This window comes from Aquarana catesbeiana, linkage group LG01, assembly GCF_042186555.1.
Source record: "Aquarana catesbeiana isolate 2022-GZ linkage group LG01, ASM4218655v1, whole genome shotgun sequence".
Taxonomy (NCBI): Eukaryota; Metazoa; Chordata; class Amphibia; order Anura; family Ranidae; genus Aquarana; species Aquarana catesbeiana.
Window position 1 is genome coordinate 675,819,750 of NC_133324.1, and position 22,287 is coordinate 675,842,036.

The following is a 22,287-nucleotide window of genomic DNA, read 5'->3' on the forward strand; positions in this document are numbered from 1 at the left end:
GGTACAGACTTCCAATAGCCAGTCTGTATCTGATGTTCATCTGTCAAGATCTGTCATTTGGATCAAATCACTGTCTGCCAATTCCACTGAGACTGTAAGTTACAGCTATCTTGCTACAACTGGATCAGTTATAGAGATTACACTTTTAGGCTCCATGCACACTGGATGATAAAATAATGCTATAAAAACGCCAGTAGCTTTGCAGTGATTCTGTTAAAGTTTTTTACCGTTTTTGCAATAGTGTTTATTAGCGTTTTTTTGCATTTTTTCCGCGTTAGTTTTTTAAGAATTCTTTTTTTTTTTCAGTGGAACAAAAACTTTAAAAAATGCTGGTGAGCCACTTTTATGCGCGTTTAACGTTTTTAAGCATTTTTTGTGGTCAGAAAAACAGCTCCTGATTGTGATTTTAGGGCGTTTAGACAACAGCCCATAAACTCCACTGCTGATAAACGTCCAAAAACGTCCATGTGTGCATGGACACATAGGATAACATAGAGGGGAATTTATGGGCTGTTAAAATAACCGCCCAAACTCCCAAAAAATGCAGTTTATGAGCTTTAGTGTGCATGGAGCCTAAGTGCTTAGATTGGAGAACAAGTACTATCAATCCATCATTATATGGAGATGAATAAAGAAAGACATTTTTAAAATTCACCTCTATATAACCATAACAGAACTATAGTGCAGTGCTAATATAGTGTCTCAAAATATATAAAAATGTTTTTTGAATAATAGTCATATACAGTAATATATATATATATATATATATATATATATATATATATATATATATATATATATATACGGTATATATATATACACTGTATATACAGTGCCTTGAAAAAGTATTCATACCCCTTGAAATTTTCCACATTTTGTCATGTTACAACCAAAAACGTAAATGTATTTTATTGTAATTTTATGTGATAGACCAACACAAAGTGGCACATAATTGTGACGTGGAAACAAAATGATAAATGGTTTTCAAATTTTTTTACAAATAAATACCTAAAATATGTGGCATGCATTTGTATTCAGCCCCCCTGAGTCAATACTTTGTAGAACCAGATTTTGCTACAATTACAGCTGCAAGTCTTTTGGGTATGTCTCTACCAGCTTTGCACATCTAGAGAGTGAAATGTTTGCCCATTCTTCTTTGTAAAATAGCACAAGCTCTGTCAGATTGAACGGAGAGCTTCTGTGAACAGCAGTTTTCAAAGCTTGCCACAGATTCTCAATTTGGATTCAGGTCTGGACTTTGACTGGGCCATTCTAACACATGAATATGCTTTGATCTAAACCATTCCATTGTAGCTCTGTCTGTATATTTAGGATCGTTGTCTTGCTGGAAGGTGAATCTCTGTCCCAGTCTCAAGTCTTTTGCAGACTCTAAAGCCGCGTACACACAAGCAGAATGTCCGACAGAAAAAGTCAGACGGAAGCTTTTCATCGTCTATTCCGATCATGTGTATGCCTCATCTGACTTTTTTTTTCGAAAATTCTGACAGACCTAGAAATGGAACATGTTCTAAATATTTCCGACGGAACCAATTTCTATTGGGAAAACCGCTCGTCTGTATGCTGTTCCGACGGACCAAAAACGACGCATGCTCTGAAGGAAGTACGAGACGGAAGCTATTGGCTACTGGCTATTAAACTTCCTTTTTCTAGTTCCGTCATATGTTTTGTTTGTCACCTCGTTCTGGACGGTCGAACTTTGGTGTGACTGTGTGTATGCAAGACCGCTTGAGCGGAATTCTGTCGGAGTTTCGTTGGAGAAACCTTCTGAGTTTATTCCGACGGCAAAACCGGTCGTGCGTACGCGGCTTAACAGGTTTTCTTCTAAGATTGCCCTGTATTTGGCTCCATCCATATTCCCATCAACCCTGACCAGGTTACCTGTCCCTGCTGAAGAAAAACATCCCCATAACAAGATGCTGCCACCTCCATGTTTCACGATGGGGATGGTGTGTTCAGGGTAATGTACAGTGTTATTTTTTAGCACATTTGCTTTTAGGCCAAAAAGTTCAATCATGGTCTCATCTGACCAAAGCACCTTCTTCCACATGTTTGCTGTGTCCCCCACAAAGCTGTTTGCAAACTGCAAACAGGACTTCTTATGGTTTTCTTTCAACAATGGCTTTCTTCTTGCCACTCTTCCATAAATGCCAGATTTTTGGTGTGCATGACTAATAGTTGTCCTGTGGACAGATTCTTTCACCTGAGATGTGGATCTCTGCAGCTCCTCCAGAGTTACCATGGGCCTCTTGGCTGCTTCTCTGATTAATGCTCTCCTTGCCCGGCCTGTCAGTTTAGGTGGACGCCCATATCTTGGTAGGTTTGCAGTTGTGCCATACGCTTTCCATTTTCAGATGATGGGTTGAACAGTGCTCTGTGAGATGTTCAAAGCTTGGGATATTTGTTTTATAACCTAACCCTGCTTTAAACTTCTCCACAAAGTTATCTCTAACCTGTCTGGTGTGTTCCTTGGCCTTCATGATGCTGTTTGTTCACTAAGGTTCTCTAACAAACTTCTGAGGGCTTCACAGAACAGCTGTATTTATACTAAGATTAAATTACATACAGGTGAACTCTATTTACTAATTAGGTGATTTCTGAGGGCAATTGGTTTCACTAGATTTTTGTTAGCTGTATCAGAGTAAAGGGGGCTGAATACAAATGCATGCCACACTATTCAGATATTTATTTGTAAAAAATTTTGAAAACCATTTATCATTTTCCTTCCACTTCACAATTATATGCAACTTTGTGTTGGTCTCTCACATAAAATCCCAATAAAATACATTACGTTTTTTTTTTTTTTTTTTTTTATCATGACAAAATGTGGAAAATTTCAAGAGGTATGCATGCACTGTATATATATATATATATATATATATATATATATATATATATATATATATATATATATAATATTGCCATAAATTTTGGGATGCCAGCCTTTACAAGCACATGAACTTTAATGGCATCCTAGTCTTAGTTCGTAGGGTTCAATTGAGTTGGCCCACCCTTTGCAGCTACAGTCAGGTCCGTAAATATTGGGACATCGAACACAATGCTAATCTTTTTGGCTCTATACACCACCACAATAGATTTGAAATTAAACGAACAAGATGTGCTTTAACCGCAGACTTTCAGCTTTAATTTGAGGGTATTTACATCCAAATCAGGTGAACGGTGTAGGAATTACAACAGTTTGTATATGTGCCTCCCACTTTTTAAGAGACCAAAAGTAATGGAACAGATTAATAGTCATCCATCAAACTTTCACTTTTTAATACTTGGTTGCAAATCCTTTGCAGACAATTACAGCCTGAAGTCTGGAACGCATAGACATCACCAGAAGCTGGGTTTCATCCCTGGTGATGCTCTGCCAGGCCTCTACTGCAACTGTCTTCAGTTCCTGCTTGTTCTTGGGGCATTTTCCCTTCAGTTTTGTCTTCAGCAAGTGAAATGCATGCTCAGTCGGATTCAGGTCAGGTGATTAACTTGGCCATTGCATAACATTCCACTTCTTTCCCTTAAAAAACTCTTTGGTTGCTTTCACAGTATGCTTCGGGTCATTGTCCATCTGCACTGTGAAGCCCCGTCCAATGAGTTCTGAAGCATTTTGCTGAATATGAGCAGATAATATTGCTAGAAACACTTCAGAATTCATCCTGCTGCTTTTGTCAGCAGTCACATCATCAATACATACAACAGAACCAGTTCTATTGGCAGCCATACATGCCCACGCCATGACACTACCACCACCATGCTTCACTGATGAGGTGGTATGCTTTGGATCATGAGCAGTTCCTTTCCTTCTCCATACTCTTCTCTTCCCATCACTCTGGTACAAGTTGATCTTGGTCTCATCTGTCCATAGGATGTTGTTCCAGAACTGTGAAGGCTTTTTTAGATGTTGTTTGCCAAACTCTAATCTGGCCTTCCTGTTTTTGAGGCTCACCAATGGTTTACATCTTGTGGTGAACCCTCTGTAATCACTCTGGTGAAGTCTTCTCTTGATTGTTGACTTTGACACACATACACCTACCTCCTGGAGAGTGTTCTTGATCTGGCCAACTGTTGTGAAGGGTGTTTTCTTTACCAGGGAAAGAATTCTTCGGTCATCCACCACAGCTGTTTTCTGTGGTCTTCTGGGTCTTTTGGTGTTGCTGAGCTCACCGGTGCGTTCTTTCTTTTTAAGGATGTTCCAAACAGTTGATTTGGCCACACCTAATGTTTTTGCTATCTCTCGGATGGGTTTGTTTTGTTTTTTTCAGCCTAATGATGGCTTGCTTCACTGATAGTGACAGCTCTTTGGATATCATATTGAGAGTTGACAGCAACAGATTCCAAATGCAAATAGCACACTTGAAATGAACTCTGGACCTTTTATCTGCTCCTTGTAAATGGAATAGTGAGGGAATAACACACACCTGGCCATGTCCCATTACTTTTGGTCCCTTAAAAATTGGGAGGCACATATACAAACTGTTGTAATTCCTACACCGTTCACCTGATTTGGATGTAAATACCTTCAAATTAAAGTTGAAAGTCTACAGGTAAAACACATGTTGTTCGTTTCATTTCAAATCCATTGTGGTGGTGTATAGAGCCAAAAAGATTAGAATTGTGTCGATGTCCCAATATTTATGGACCTGACTGTATAACAGCTTCAACTCTTCTGGGAAAGCTGTCTTTTTAGGAGTGTGTCTATGGGAATGTTTGACCCTTTTTCCAGAAGCGCATTTGTCAGGTCAGGCACTGATGTTGGATGAGAAGGCCTGTCTCGCAGTCTACTCTCTAATTCATCACAAAGGTGTTCTATCGGGTTGAGGTCTAGACTCTGTGCAGGTCAGTCAAGTTTCTCCACCCCAAACTCGCTCATCCATGTCTTTTGGACCTTGCTTTGTGCACTGGTGTGCAGTCATATTGGAACAGGAAAGGGCCATCCCCAAAATGTTCCCACAAAGTTGGGAGCATAAAATTGTCCAAAATGTCTTGGTATGCTGACGCCTTAAGAGTTCCCTACACTGCAACTAAGGGGACAAGCCCAACCCCTGAAAAACAACCTAACACCATAATCCCCCCTCCACCAAAATTTACACTTGGCACAATGCAGTCAGGCAAGTACTGTTCTAGCAACTGCCAAACTCAGACACGTCCATCGGATTGCCAGACAGAGAAGCATGATTTGTCTCTCCAGAGAACACTTTTCTACTGCTCTAGAGTCCAGTGGCAGTGTGCATCTAACAGTTTGCATGATAGGCTCAGCAATGGCATGCAGTCAAACCCAGCAATACCCAGCAATACCCAGCCATACCCAGCCATACCCAGCCATACCCAGCCATACTCAACAATAGCCAACCATACTCAGCAATACCCAGCCATACTCAGCAATACTCAGCCAAACCCAGCAATACTCAGCCATACCCAGCCATACTCAGCCATACCTAGAAATACCCAGCTATACCTAGCCATACTCAGCCATACATAGCAAAACTCATCAATACCAAGCCATACCCAGCCACACTCAGCCATACCCATCCATACTCAGCCATACCTAGCCATACACAGCTATACTCAGCCATACTCAACCATACTAAGCTATACCTAGCCATACTCAGCCATACGTAGCAATACGTATGGCAATAGCCGGCATACCCGTAATACTCGGCAATACTCGGTAATACCCAGCAATACCCAGCAATACCCAGCCATACTCAACCATACTCAGCCATACCTCATCCATGCAACATCCATGCCACTACAGTGCCCATCAGTGTCTCACAAAAGTGTAATAGATAGAATTAGATTTTATATTTATGCCCCTCGAACACCTGATGGTGCTCCCTGCATGTTGGTCCTCTGTATGTGGCCAGGCTGTGGAAAAGTCTCTCACATGTGGTACTGCCATACTCAGGAAAAGCAGGAGAATCTATTTTGGGGTGTAATTTTTGGTATGTACATGCTATGTGTTAGTAATATTGTATAAATGGACAACTTTGTGTAGAAAAAAAAATGCGTTTTAATTTTCTTTCCATATTTTCCAAAAACTTGTAGAAAAAAATGACATGTTCAAAAGACTCATTATGCCTCAAAGATTATACATTGGGGTGTTTTCTTTCCAAAATGGGGTAATTTTGGGGGCGTTTCCATTGTCTTGGTGCTCCAGGGCCTTCAAAAGTGCAAGAGGTAGTTAAGAAATTATATGTGTAATTTATGCTCCTAGAACGCCTGGTGGTGCTCCCTACACGTTGGGCCTCTGTATGTGGCCACGCTGTGTAAAAGTTTCATACATGTGGTATTGCCATACTCAGGAGAAGTAGTAGAATGTGTTTTGGGGTGTCATTTGTGGTATGCATATGCTGTGTGTGAGAAATATCCTGCTAATATGACAATTTTGTGAAAAAAAAACAACTTGATTTTTCAAAGAATTGTGGGAAAAAATTACTACTTCAAAAAACTCACCATGATTCTTACTAAATACCTTGGAATGTCTACTTTCCAAAAAGGAGTCATTTGGGGGGTATTTATACTTTCCTGGCTTGATAGGGTCTCAAGAAATGAGGCCGTCAGTACTTCAGGTGTGATAAATGTTAAGAGATTAGCACCATAGCTTGTGGACTCTATAACTTTCACACAGACCAAATAATATACACAGATTTGGGGTATTTTTACCAAAGATATGTAGTAGTATAAATTTTGGCCAAAATTTATGAAGAAAAATGACAAAATTTGCAAATATTTATAACAGAAACTAAGAAAAATTCATTTTTCTACAGAATTTTCAGTCTTTTTTCTTTTATAGTGCAAAAAATAAAAAACCCAGAGGTGATTAAATACCACCAAAAGAGAGCTCTATTTGTGTGGAAAAAAGGACAAAAATTTCATATGGGTACAATGTTGCATGAGTAATTGTCATTCAAAATGTGAGAACACCGAAAGCTAAAAATTGGTCTGGTTAGGAAGGGGGTTTGAGTGCCCAGTGGGCAAGTGGTTAAATTACAGGGGTCCTATAAATGGTTCAAAGGGTTAAACTTTCCAATGCATCCTCATACACAGCATATCTTGGAGAAAAAAAAGAGATAATAAAGTGCTCACTGCCATGATTTTAAAAACACATTCACACAAATAAAAATACTCACATGTAACATCAGAGGGAAAGATCAAGCCTCCAAATACCCAAATGGTTGTATACTTAGCAGAGCACTGTAGATAGGGCAAGGGTAACTGCATGGCGATTCTCCTTCAGCGTGATGATGTCATCAGCATGGCTTAACCTGACGTGTTGCGGCCATATGGAACTCCATCACAGAGTAGCATTGTTGTGAAACAGTTTTTAGTGCTGGCTGGTAGAGGAAGATAGGGATTTGGGCATAGTTGCATACACAGTTTAATTCAGATTTTTGTGTACAACCATGACTGCCTCTACAAATACAGCAGAATATATAAGACCCTTTTCACACCGAGGGCGTTTTGCAGGCGCTATAGTGTTAAAAATAGTGCCTGCAATCCGCCCTCAAACAGCTGCAGCATTGTCTCCAGTGTGACACCGGAGCGCTGCGCTGGCAGGACGTCAGGAAAAGTCCTGTCAGCAGCTTCTTTGGAGCGGTGAAGGAGCGGTGTGTTTACCGCTTCTCCACTGCTGCTCCCCATTGAAATCATCGGGGCAGCACTGGGATACCGCCGGCAAAACGCAGCTATTGCGGTGCATTGCGGGCGGTTTTAACCCTTTCTCGGCCGCTAGCGGGGGGTAAAAGCACCCCGCTAGCGGCCGAAATGCGCCGCAAATCCGACAGTAAAACGCCGCTAAAAATAGCGGCATTTTACCACCGACGCTATAGGCGGCTCGGTGTGAAAGGGGTCTAAATGTTACAGGTACAGGAAGTGTGTTATTCGCTGAATTACCAGATGAAAATAAAAAGTAAAGAGGTTGAAAAAAGAAAACAAGTGCGGATACAACATCTAAGGACTGGTAACCTACAATACACTATATAATAATTATTTCAGATACCATTTTAATTCAGTAAAAACATTATTAAAATGATATGAATACAACAAGGAGGCCCGGAGGAACGTGGCGTTACAACATCAGAAGGAGAAAATGAAGGAGGCTCCACAAATTCCGTACACTACTGTGGATTGCCATCAATAAGGAACATATGGTAAGAGTGTATACATAAGCCATGTGGCTATACATTAGATGTAAACAATGAACATGTGAACATATGACTCAGAATATGTGAGAATTCCCAAAGTGTGTAGTGAGCCGGAGTCCAAATGATATTAGAAATATAGTAGTTAACTCAAATACAATTTAACATTCTGACCAAAAACCTCTAAATTTAGTCCCCAGCCCCTTTAAAAGTTAAAAAGTAGCAGTAGCTGCAGTACTAACCTTCACCTCTGCACTGTCCCCCACAAGCTGTCTGATTCAGTGATGCTGTGCCACGTCTCTTTTGGATTTGGGCTTTAAAGATTTGGGATAACATCAAAAAAATTAGCAACATATGCTTTGTTTACATGAAAAGATGGACTTTATGTCTTTAAGTGTTAATGCTGGTTACATGTTGTTTGTTCTCATAAACTTTAGTGCAGCACTAATACTATACACTTGTTAAATGCAAGTAAAAAAACACTAGACATGTGCAGAACGAAAAAATTTGTTTAGTTTTGTTTTCGATTCGTTATTTACATAAATTTGTTTAGATAAATTTGTTTAATTCGTTTTCAGATATAGGTTCATTTATTTGTATTAGAATCGATTAGAATTTTCAAATTCGGATCGATTTAAAAGGTTTTCGAATCTATTTTGAATAGTTTTCGAATTCTAATAGGTTTCAAATTCGAAACGTTTTCCAATCGAATCGTTTTTAAATTCGAAAAGTTTTCCAATTTCCAAAGAGAATAAAATAGAATAGAAAATAAAAGGAATAGAATAGAAAATATATATTAGATGAGAAAAGAATATAACAGAAAATAAAAGAATACAATATAATAGAGTAAAACAGAACAAAATATGATATAAAATAAAAGAATAGAATGGAATAGAATATAATAAACACAAAGGAATTAAGTAGAAAGATTATAACCATCTTCTGAAATTCAAATAGAATAGAAAATAATAGAATTAAAAAAAACAATAAAATAGAATAGAATAGAAATAATATAACCATTTTCCAAACTTCAAATAGAATCAATTCAAATTTGAATAGAATAGAAAAGAATAGAGTAGAATAAAATAGAAAATAACACAATAGTATAGAAAAATACAGAATAGAATAGAATGACTATAACCATCTTCCTATTCGAATCTATTATTTTCTATTCTATTTAAATCAGAATTAATTCTATTTGAATTTTGGGAAATGGTTATATTCTTTCTATTCTATTCTATTCTATTGGTTTTTTAATTGTATTATTTTTATATTTGTTTATTCTATTCTATTATTTTAATTTCTATTCTATTCTATTCTTTTCTATTCAAATTTATTCTATTCGAAATCCAAATTTTGGAAGATGGTTATATTCTTTCTATTCTATTCTATTGTTTTTTTCTATATTATTCTGTTAATTTCTATTCTATTCCAATCTATCATTTTCTATTATATTCAAATTCAAATTGATTCTATTTGAATCTTGAGAAATGGCATATTCTTTCTATTCTATTGTTTTTTTTTTAATTCTTTTCTTTTCTATTCTATTATTTTCTATTCTATACTTTTCTTATGTATTCAAATTCAAATTTATTCTATTTGAAATTTGAATTTCAGAAGATGGTTGTATTTCAATGTTATTCTATTCTATTTGTTTCTATTATATTCTAGTCTATTCTTTTATTTTCTGTTATATTCTTTTCTATGCTATTATTTTTTTCTATTCTATTCCTTTATTTTCTATTCTATTTTGTTATCTTTGGAAATTTAAAAGCTATTCGAATTTAAAAACTATTTGAATTTGAAAACTATTCAAATTCGAAAAGTATTCGAAAAATATTCAAAAAGGATTCAAATTCAAATTTCGTCCGCATTTTTTTTTCGTTATTTCGGATTTGTTTAAATTCGGTACTATTGTAATTTGGAAATTCTGATACATCCGAATTCCCGAAAAATGAAAATTCGCCCGAATTTTAATTCGGAATGAGACGAAACCGCACATTTCTAAAAAACACTCCTAATGAAAATGACTCTTGTTATATCTATCTTGCTATGACTCTTTTGCCGAACACAAAAAAATTGTTTTTGTAGATGCTATACTTTTCTATACCTACTCAGACTAATCTGAGTAAGCTGGAAACTAAGTAAGATGAGGAAAGCCTGTGCCCAGCAGCACATAACCGAGTTGTATAGACTGACATCTTTTCGCAAAAGATGTAATAGTGGGCTTAGTAGGACATCACTTTTGGTTTAAGAAGTTAAACATTTGGGCAAAATAACATAAACATCCAATAATACATTAATACCAAGGGCCTAATAAGTGATCATCCAATGCCCTTAACGTGGTATTAAACCCAAAAGCAAACATTTATTATATTGTAGCTTACCAATTCTTAGGCGTTATTGCTGCATTCATTTCCCTTTTTAGGCCTTCTTCAATTTTTACCTGGTGATCTAGCCAGTAAGTCTGTTGTTTTTCAAAAGAACATGCTCTCCAGCAAAATGTATTAGTTAAAGAGATAAGACAAAGCATTTAACAGTAGCAGGGATGCTTATAATGAACATATTTTATTTATTTATGTAAAACCTTTATCCTAAAAGGAAAAAAACCTGTTTGCTGTACCTGCCTGTAGAGTGTTAGCTGGAGTTTGACTTCAATTTGTTAGTGTATCTAAATCTGCTAGTACATTTACCACTCTCCTTACTCCCTAGACTGACAATGCTGCTGTCCAAAGGTGCCCCCTGTGCTCCTTCATCCAGAGTGGTGGCACTCTAATACAGGAGGTATATTACTGGCCAGATCACCAGGTGAAAACAGAGGGGAAAAAACGCCTAAGAAAAGAAAACTGATGCAGCCACCAATTCTAATGATTTGAAAGCTGCAATATAAAACATTTTTGGTTTTAGGTTTACTACGTTACACCTAGCCACCCAAGGTGTATTGCAATAATGTGCATTAACAAACCCTTCCTTACAGGCAGTAGCATGTTGTGTTGCCATTCATTTAGAATTGTAACCTAACACAATAAGGCAAAGCACCTCCAATGCACATGCATTATAGTGCATCAACACACAGTAAAGGACTACTGTGTGAGAAAAAATGCTTTGTGCACTAGTTCGCAGTCATGTTGGAACAGGAAGGGGCCATCCCCAAACGGTTCCCACAAAGTTGGGAGCATGAAATTGTCCAAAATGTCTTGGTATGCTGACACCTTTGGCCAAGCCCAACCCCTGAAAAACAACCCCACACCATAACCCCCCCATCACCAAATAATTTGGACCAGTGCACAAAGCATGGTTCATAAAGACAAGGATGAGCAAGTTTGGGGTGGAGTAACTTGACTGGCCTGCACAGAGTCCTGACCTCAACCCGATCGAACACTTTTTGGGATGAATTAGAGCGGAGACTGCGAGCCAGGCCTTCTCGTCCACACCAGTACCTGTCCTCACAAATGCACTTCTGGAAAAATGGTCAAACATTCCCATAGACACACTCCTAAACCTTGTGGACAGCCTGCCTAGAAGAGTTGAAGCTGTTAGAGCTGCAAAGGGTGGGCCAACTCAATATTGAACTCTACAGATGAAGACTGGGATTCCATTAACCACTTCCATACAGGGCATTTTCACCCCCTTCCTGCCCAAGCCAATTTTCAGCTTTCAGTGCTGTCGCATTTTGAATGACAATTGCGCGGTCATACAACACTGTACCCAAATAAAATTTTTATCATTTTTTTCCCACAAATAGAGCTTTCTTTTGGTGGAATTTGATCACCCCTGCGGTTTTTATTTCTTGTGCTATAAACAAAACAAGAGTGACAAGTTTGCAAAAAACACAATATTTTTTACTTTTTGCTATAATTTTAGGCCGATACGTATTCTTCTACATATTTTTGGTAAAAAATATCGCAATAAGCATATATTTATTGGTTTGCGCAAAAGTTATAGCGTCTACAAAATAAGGGGATAGATTTATAGCATTTTTATTATTATTTTTTTTCTTACTAGTAATGGCGGCGATCTGCAATTTTTATCATGACTGCGATATTGTGGAGGACACATTGGACAATTTTGACATGTTTTTGGGACCATTCACATTTATACAGCGATCCGTGCTATAAAAATGCATTGACTACTGTATAAATGTGACTGGCAATGAAGGGGTTAACCAGGAGGGGGTGCTATAGGGTTAATTGTGTTGCTAGGGAGTGATTCTTACTGTGGGGGGGAGGGGACTCACAAGGGGAGGAGACCGATCGGTGTTCCTCTGTACAAGGAACACACCATTGGTCTCCTACCATCTGACAGGACGTGGATCTGTGTGTTTACACACACAGATCCACGGTCCTGCTCAGTTAATGAGCAATCGCGGGTCCCCGACGGACATCGCGGCCGCCGGGCACGCGCACCAGGTGGCGCGCGCGCACCCCCTGGGCTGCCTGGACGTTGGCCCAGAACAACAGCTGCACCGTCCCGCCGTCATATTCATGTGCGTGTAAAGGCAGGCATCCCAATACTTTTGGTAATATAGTGTATGTGGGGTAAGACGCCACTCAAAACCGACCCAGTGCTGCAGATGTGGATATGGCTGTGTATGGCCTCAGCCAGCAGTGCTCTGGCCATGCCTCCTAGTCCACAGTCCTGTCACGGAGGCCATACAATTTTAAACATAGCTGAGTGCTGACCTAGAGATTCCATTCAGGGACAATGCCTTCAGCTGAGACAGGCTGCACTGAATTACCCACTGTGATCATGTGTAGACCCGGAGCGTTGCTCAAAGCTGGAGGATAACAGCTGAGGCCATACACAGCCATATATCCACATGTGAAGCACTAGGTCGGTTTTGAGCGGTGTCTTACTCCACATAAGCCCCAGTTACAGTGCTTTGAAAAGTGCGGTAATTTACCTTCCCATGCTGAATCATGAATGAACTGTGATTAACCACAATTCTTTGGAAAGCTGAGTTAAATTTCACTTGTCACACCCAGGCCTGATTATGGCTAGACCTGTTAAATAGAAGCTGTCTGACAAAGTGAAGCACGCTAACAGATCACAAAAAGCCACACATCATGCCACAATCTAAAAAAAATTCAAGAACAGGGTTTCAAAGCGGTTTCTAAGGTTTTGGAACTCCAGTGAACCACAGGGAGAGCCATTATCCACAAATAGAGATAACTTGGAACAGTGGTGAACCTTCCCAGAAGTAGCCGGCCTACAAAAAACTCTCCAAGAGCATGACGATGACTCAGCCAGGAGGTCATAAAAGAACCCAGAACAACATCTAAAGAACTGCAGGTGTCAGAGAAATGGTGTCAGGGAATAGGCCGTGGAAGTACTGGCAATCTTGCCAGTAGAAGAAATGCGCATCATGTAACAGATGGTTCCCCCTGCTGGCCTATAAAAGGCTGCCTCTGTCTGACCCAAGTTGCTGGATTGTCTTCAGCTCTTCCCTGTGTTATACTGTCGAGTGATTCCTGTTGTGACCTCGGCTTGCCCCCTGACCTGCTCTGATCTCCTCTCCAGTTTTTGACCCCCAGCTTGGCTCACAGACTTTGCTATACTTGCACCTGCCTGATTACCAGTGTTTGACCCCCAGCTTGGCTAACGGACTTTGCTATACTTGCACCTGCCTGATTGCCAGTGTTTAACCCCCGGCTTGGCTCACAGACTTTGCTATGCTTGCACCTGCCTGATTACCAGTGTTTGACCCCCGGCTTGGCTCACGGACTTTGCCTATTACTTACAGTACCTGTGATTGACCCTCAGCTAGCCTCACCACAGCCTCCAATCTGCTCTCCTGTGTTCTACCCTCAGCCAGGCTTTTACTAAGTGTCCAGAATACTCCTTGTCATCCTCTCAAGCAAAGTCTCCAAGTGATAATCAGCTCAAGCCTTCTCAACCTGCTGGCAACCCGTTCTTCTTTGAGCCCTATACCTCCTGTACCACCTTCAGGGGTATACTGCGATTAGCCGCAAAGGGAGCCTCTCTCAGCATCTTGGCCTCAAAAAAGGTACCTGACAGCAGGCCTCACTTGCCTCAGTTAAGATCAGTGTTCATGATTCAACAATAAGAAAAAGACTGGGCAAAAATAGCACCCATAGGAGAGTTCCTAGGCCAAAGCCACTGCTGACCAAAAAGAACACAAAGACTCATCTCACATTTACCAAAAAACATCTTGATGATCCCCAAGACTTTTAGACAAATATTCTGTGGACTGATCAGACAAAAATTTTACTTTTTTGGAAGGTGTGCGTCCCGTTACTGGCATAAAATGAATACAGCATTTCATAACAAGAACATCATACCAACAGTCAGACATAGTGGTGATAGCATGATGGCCAGGGGCTGCTTTGCAGCTTCAGGACCTGGATGACTTACCATAATTAATGGAACTATGAATTGGAGATCTACCAGAAAATGTCCAGCCATCAGTTCGTGACCTCAAGCTCAAGTGCACTTGGGTTATGCAGCAGGACAATGATCCGAAACACAACAGCAAGTCCACCTCCAAATGGTTCAAACAAAGCAAAATTTAGGTTTTGGAGTGGCCTAGTCAAAGCCCGGACTTAAATCCAATTGAGATGTTGTATCATGACCTTACACAGGCCATTCATGCTGGAAAACCCTCCAATGTGGCTGAATTAAAATAATTCTGCAAAGAAGAGTGGGCCAAAATTGCTCCACAGCAATGTGAAAGACTCGCTGGCAGTTATCGCAAATGCTTGATTGCAGTTGTTGCCACCAAGAGTGGCACAACCAGTTATTAGGTTTAGGGGACAATTACTTTTTCACATAAAGCCAGGCATGTTTGGACAGCTTTTTTGCCTTAATAAATGAAACCATCATTTAAAAACTGCATTTTGTATTTACTCGGGTTATCTTTGTGTAATAATAAAATTTGTTTAAAGATCTAAGTCATTTAAGTATGACAATGGAAAAAAATGAAAAAAAAAAATCAGAAAGGGGGCAAATACTTTTTCACAGCATTGTATATGCTTATGTCTACAGCAACGATCCTTTAACCCCTTAATGCTGGCGCCTCCCAGCCTTTTAAGAGGTCTCTGATGCCAGGATTCAGGGCAGGGTTTCTAATCATGTGACCGCCGTGATTGCCTGTGACAGAATTCACATGATTGGAAAGCTCCGGATCGCAAGTAGAGATTGGGAGCTTTCCGTTAGCCACCAGTAACTGTGTCAGGAGGCAAATCTTTATTTACATTCAGGTACGCATATATGTGGCCGCTCAGTGTTAACGCCGAGAGGCTGCATATATGTGTACGGCCGGCATGAAGAGGTTATTTTTGGTGAAATACTTGCCCAGGGTCCTGTACATGTACAGATATGTTAAGGGGACAGCATTCCACGTTGGTTTTGTTAAAGCAATAGTGGCTACTAAATAGAAACAGGTAAAAATCATTTTAATATATTTTTTGGTCTGTAAAGGATTTCCGTAGAATGCCTCACGTCAGCCTAATGTGGGTCAGCTCCATCCACCTGACCACCTGAGGACAACCCCTTGAATAGCTCTTAAATTCAGAACTTGGTGGTGTACAGAGCCCTCATCCTGGGACAGCCCTAGCTGTTTGCTTTTCATGTAGATCTTTTTAGTCCAGTTTGTTTTCCTTCTCTACTTATTTCCTTTCCAAGTTTAAACTTTCCCAGGTAAATGGCTCCCACTAGGAGGTACAGTATCCCTAATGTCAGGATGGGCAGTCTCCTGTGTAAAGCAAAGGCTCCTCTGCTTACCTGCAGCAGATTGAAACGGTTGGTTAAGTATAAGGGCTTATGGCAATTCCTATATCCCATGTGTGTTTTGGCATAAACGCTGCTTTACGGGTGAAGAAACTCAGCTTCTGTGTCACTTCTAGCATGGTTACAAGGCTCCAGAGGTCTGGGCAGATCCAGCCAGAGTGAAGTTGCATTGCTAGGGTAGCGGTGTACACAATGATTTTTGTTGATGTTTTTGTTGGTGGAAATCTGTTTCTTTTTTCTGCGTTTGCATGTTTAAATGGGTAGCGCCTTTTTTGGGTGCTGGCTGTCATTTCATTACTCTGTCTGCTAGGTAGTAAGTTTTATTACTTGTTTTTCCCTGGCTCCGAGTGATTTTATCTCATCTGTGGTTTAATGTTTCCCTTTTTGTCTTATGTTTTTTTAAGCTTCAATCCTGTTATGGTCCTGCAATCCTTGCTGCCTGGGACTTCAAAGTCCAAGAAAAATAGCAACCTTTTGCTTATTGGTGTATAAGTACCCTTTTTTTTTCAAATTAGTTCTTATATTTCTTTGTGGTCCCTTTTCAGGAGGATAGCCTGGGATGGAAGAGATGGGAGAAGTCTTCAGATTCATCTAACCATGTGAATAGGCAGGACCCATGTGGTTGGAAAGAAAAGTTGCATCATTACTCATAATTACATTTATGAAGGGGGCGTGTCTGGACGTGCATCGTGGAGGACGTGTTTCAGCTGAGCTCCTCCAAAGCACAGGGAATCCGCCGCCATCCAGGCTCCAATCCCCTCCTGTGAGCCTGTTTCACACCACTACAGCCTCCTGGACCACCCTGCTAAATTTCTGGAGGGTCCTTTCTTGGCTTTGGCTGACTTTTATGTTCCGGGCCTACAGATCACTCCACATCAGAGACGCCCGCCGCCATCTTGGGGCCTGCGGCCCGTTCGGAACCTCCGGCCTGCCGTTCCTGTGAGCCGGGCACCGAACAGACGCTCATCCCGGGAAGGCTGCCTTCCGCCCTCTAGGAGACCAGAAGATAAACGGCGCTAGTGGATTCCACTTCCCCCTCCCTGCTGGCATGCATGGCAAGATAGACTGAAGGCCCTCATTTTATTTTTAAATGGCTAAGGTAAAGATTGTATCCTATAATGTTAGGGGTCTTAATGTCGCTGCTAAAAGACACCAACTATCGGGAACTGAAACAAGCTACGTGTTTCATTGCCTTCCTTCAGGAAACGCAATTAACTGACACGACACCTGTTAAACTAACCTCACCTAACTTTCCGCAGTGGTACTATAGCCTATCAGACACCAATAAGACCAAGGGAGTAGCCATTGGTTTTTGCAGAAATGTGTCCTTTAGGCTATCTGATATGCTTGTGGATGACCATGGTCGCTTTCTTTTTCTTAGGGGATTTATTGGAAATGTTCAATGCACGCTTGCAAATATCTACTGCCCGAACCATAACCAGCCTGCCTTTCTCTCCCAAATATTGACTAAATTGTCACACTTTGCTAAGGGACTCACAATCCTAGCGGGGGATATAAACATGCCGTTAGACCCCACTATTGATACATCACAAAGCCGTTCTAATATCTCTTTCAAACAACTGAAATTTGTGAAAAAACGGCTTCTTGATCATCAATTGATGGATGTCTGGCGCCTTCTTCATCCCAAGGAGAAGGATTTTTCACACTATTCCTCAACACACCAATCATACTCCAGAATAGACAACATATTCCTAGACCATTTTCATCTACCCCTCTTACACTCTGCTCACAGGCATTGCATCAATTTCAGACCACGCACCTGTGTCAATGACATTGACCATGCCCTCCCTACCCCGACGTACCACCAACTGGAAGCTTAATGAAGCTTAAGCGGAGGTCTCTATGTTGGCTTCTCATTTATCGCAGTACTTTAAGGAAAACAAATCCTCTGACACCTCCCCTTCTATCGTATGGGAAGCTCATAAGGCTACTATTAGAGGCCGCCTCATTGAGCTTGGTGCTCGGATAAAAAGAGAACATGGTCAACAAATTAACCAGGTTTTACAACAGATAGCCGCTCTTGACAAGCAGCATAAACTTTCTTTACATATTGAACACCTTCAATCCCTCACACTTAAACATGAGGAATTGAAATCCCTCCTTAATTTAGACACCAAGAGAAAGTTCCAGCGTTTGTCACAGAAATTTTACGAATGGGGGAACAAAGCAAGTAGATTATTGGCTAGATCACTAAAGACTAAACAGTCGCAATCGTTTATCCCCAAAATTAAGCTTTCGTCAGGTGAATTGGCCCATGCAACTCCAGATATCGCTAAAGCCTTTAGAGATTATTACGCGGACCTATATAACGTCAAAAATGACTTGTCCTCTCTTCCTCATAAGGAGAGAAGGAATCGCATGCTTTCCTACTTGAGAGAGGCAAATCTTCCTAAATTACCCATATTTGTCCTTAAAGAATTGGAGGAAGACTTCTCAGTTGAGGAATTTCAAGCAGCATTGAAGTCCTCCCCCTCTGGTAAAGCCCCTGGACCTGACGGGTTCACTATTTTATATTATAAAACATTTAGTGACATCCTGCTCCCTCGCCTCTCTGAATATGCAAACTCTATCTCTCACTCCTCAGGTTTACGCCCAGAATCACTTTCGACTCATATCACTGTCATTCCCAAACCAGATAAGGATCCTACCCTTTGTAACAGTTTTAGATCAATATCATTAATAAACGTTGACATTAAATTATTATAAGTAATGGCAAACCGCTTACTTCTCCTTATACCCAATTGGATCTCGGCAGACCAAACAGGTTTCATACCCTCTAGAGATGCAAAAGATAATTCCCTTCGTGCAATTTCCCTAATTCAATATGTTCAGTGGTGCTCCCAGCCCACCCTACTCCTTTCCACTGATGCAGAAAAAGCTTTTGATAGGGTGGACTGGGAGTACCTTAATATGACCTTACGCCACTTCGGTATGGGTCCTAAAATGTTCCATCGTATTTCTTCCCTTTATTCTAATCCCTCAGCTCAAGTTAGGATTAACGGAACGCTGAGTGACCCCTTCGTCTTACATAATGGAACCAGACAAGGATGTCCCTCTCCCCTCTCCTTTTTGCTATTACTTTAGAACCTTTTTTAGCCACAATTAGGAATAATGCCAATATCAAAGGCATACAAATAGGCAACAGATCCCATAAATACGCGGCTTATGCAGACAATGTATTATTTTTCATTCAACAACCACGTATTTCGATTCCGAACTTGATGTCTGCGTTTTCCACGTTTCAATCAATTTCTAACTTTAAAATAAAACTTTAAATCTAAATCCGAAATTTTAAACATTAACATCCCTAAGTCCGAGACTCTCTCTCCCAAACCCCTCTTTCCCTTTAAATGGTAACCAAATTGTATGAAAAGGTGTTTATCTTACTTCTAATCTTCAATCCCTTTTTCGATACAATTATATTCCCATGCTAAACAAGATCAGAGTCGACCTACGAAAATGGTCTAACTTGTCCCACACCTGGTTAGGGAAGGTTAATATAATTAAAATGAACTTATTACCTCTCATCCTCTTCCTCTTCCAAATGCTACCATTATGTGTTCCAGTGGGATTTTTTACTATTTTACAGTCCATGATTTCCCGCATTATCTAGAAAGACAGACACCTTAGAATATCCAGAGAGTTATTGTTTCGTTCCAAAAGCTCAGGTGGTCTGGCACTTCCTAATTTCAAGGCATATTATCAAGCAACTGTATTGGCCAGACTAGCTGAATGGAAATATGCCCTTAACTCAAATCTATGGGTACAAATTGAGTATTTCTTAAGTGGTGTGGATCTTTCAATAGCTCCCTGGATACCTCGCTCCCACAGGAACCTTGCTCGTACTACCTCGGCCCTTACTATTTCCTCTTTAGATGTATGGGACGCTCTACATAAAAAAATTTCTTGGACTTATGACTCCCCTCTATTACCTCTCCTCAATCACACATACTTTCTGCCAGGCCTTCAGGATCCAGGTTTTAAATCATGGAGGTCAGAAGAACCTCTCTCACATTTTAAATGGCAACGTACTCAAACCATTACATGCGATCCATGCTCCTAAATCTGCCATGTTCCTAGATAAGTGGAGATACCACCAAATACAACACTTCTTAAGCTCTCTTCCTACTCCACTTAGGGGCGTTAGTGATTTAAACGATATAGAAGTGATATTTAATCCAAAAGACCCTCCCCTACATAGCATTTCTTTATTTTATAAAGCCCTTATTACTCTTCAAAACCCTGACTTCCCTCCTTATCTGACTAAATGGCAAACTGACCTTGATTTTTCCTTGACTGACAGCCAAAATGATAGGGTCCTACAATTAGCCCACACCTCGTCCTTAGCCTCAAGAATGTCAGAGGTCAACTATAAATTGCTCACTAGGTGGCATTACACCCCAGTTCAATTGCACCAAATGTTCCCCGCCAGCTCCCCATTGTGCTGGAGGAACTGTGGGAACAAAGCTACTCATGCACACATATGGTGGTTTTGTCCACTTACCCTACCATATTGGGATGATATTCATACTCTGATTGTTCAGATCGCTGATGTTCATATACCAAATGACCCGTGGGCTATTCTTTTTCATGTCACAAAAACTCCCATAAGGTCATACAAACGCTCAATCATTCCTCATCTTTTGAATACTGCCAAGGCCTTAATACCCACTTTGTGGGGCCAACCAGTAATTCCTTCTATAAAAGCTTGGCTATAAATGGTTGACAATGTACACCTCATGGAGAGTATCAGCCATAATATTAGAGGGACCTCCCAGAAATATTCCCTAATTTGGGAGCCTAATTTGGGAGACAAAATTTCAGACTAACGCCACATATACAAATCTTATTGCTCAAACCCCTTAAACCTAACACTCTAGCTTAGCCATCTAGCACCTGATTATGCTAATTCTCCCCTCCACTCAATACATGCATGCCGGCAACTCTCTATCCTCTCCCCCCCACCCCCCTTTTTTTTTTTTTTTTTAACATATCTTCCTTCATTTCTTCCTCTTTTCTTCTTCCCCACTTTCTTTCTCTTTTTTTCTTTCTTTCTCTACCACTACTCTTTCTTAATGTATATCTTTATTAAACCAAAGCAATATGTCCTACTCAACTATGTTTGAATTATAGTACTCACCTAGTTAACATCTTGTGTCCAATTAGTTGCTACATTGACTCTATGCATCTTCCTGGAGGTACCTACTGTAATTTCCTAATTGATGGATTCCATGAGTACTGTATTCTATGTTATTGTACAAATAGAACTGTTTTCTATTTTGTGCTGTATTTGTATATTTGCTATATTTTTCTTTAATAAAAATGTATTAAACAAAAAATTACATTTATGAAACAATGGAAGAAGATTATATCAGAGAGGCAGCAGTGGATGAAGTGTGGATGATGGGGTTGTCTAATAGCTCATTTTGTAAAGGCCAGGGGAACCTTAAGGCTTAAGCACTAGTTAGCTGAGACAGCTTCCAAACAAAGCTTGTGCTCCATCCTGTTTCAGGGTAGGTTTCTCTACGGAAAGACATTAGAAGAGACCACGCAGTATGTGGCGGAAAATCTAGTTTGATTCCACAGAAGAAAAAACTCTTGACAGTCTAAATAATGCATCCAGGGATTGATTTGATTTCCAGGGATGAATCCAAAGCCTACCTTTCTATGAAAGAATATTATACAGGCAATCTTTTTTTTTTTAAAGAGTATCAAATTCAAGGCATCTCAGCGTTCACAGAGCACAGTTAAATCATTCTGAAGATGCTTCTTATTAGATGGTTCCTGAAGGTACAAGGCTTCTGTGTTTCAGATGGGCTTGGGCGAAGTCAATAGAAGATTAAAGAATTATTATTGTCTTGGGAAATTGTCCCTGTTCTACTTTAGGAGAGGAGCTCAAGGGTTTATTCCCCTTGATTTTAAATAATAAATTCTTCAGGAAAGTGTAGGCTGGTGCCCAACCCCAAGTTCCTCAATGTGTTCATCAGGGTTCCACATTCCATTTTTTGAATCAATACAGAGCATCATCTTGGCGTTTCTACCAAACGGTTTGGTGTCAGTAGATATGGCTGACGCCTATCTTTATGTGAAAGCAAGGGTAACAAAAGTATCTAAGATTTGCTTTTGGTTAGAGCCATTACCAGTTTATATGCTGTCTTCTTTCATTGCCCTTCTTTATTGTCAGGGTCTCAGAATTTTTCACTATTTGGACAATATTCTAGTGCTAACAGAATTACCTAGGATGTTGAAGAGCCGCAGAAGGTGTTGGCACATTACGGGTGTCTGGTGAATGTCCAGAAAAGTTAGCTTTGTCCTACTCAATTGCACAAATACCTGGGCATTTCTTACAAAA

At 40.1% G+C, this 22,287-nt stretch overlaps 1 long non-coding RNA gene across 2 annotated transcripts in view; it reads left to right on the plus strand.

Annotated features, from left to right (window-relative positions):
• Positions 1–22,287, plus strand: part of LOC141111090 (uncharacterized) — a 350,106-nt gene that overhangs the window by 269,980 nt on the left and 57,839 nt on the right. Inside the window, exon 3 of one of the 2 annotated variants that reach the window (XR_012236379.1) lies at positions 16,460–21,274. The exons of the other annotated variant lie outside the window; for it this stretch is intronic. This is a non-coding gene — a long non-coding RNA (uncharacterized lncRNA). Of the gene's footprint in view, positions 1–16,459; positions 21,275–22,287 lie in introns of those variants that run through there. 2 annotated transcript variants of the gene reach the window in all.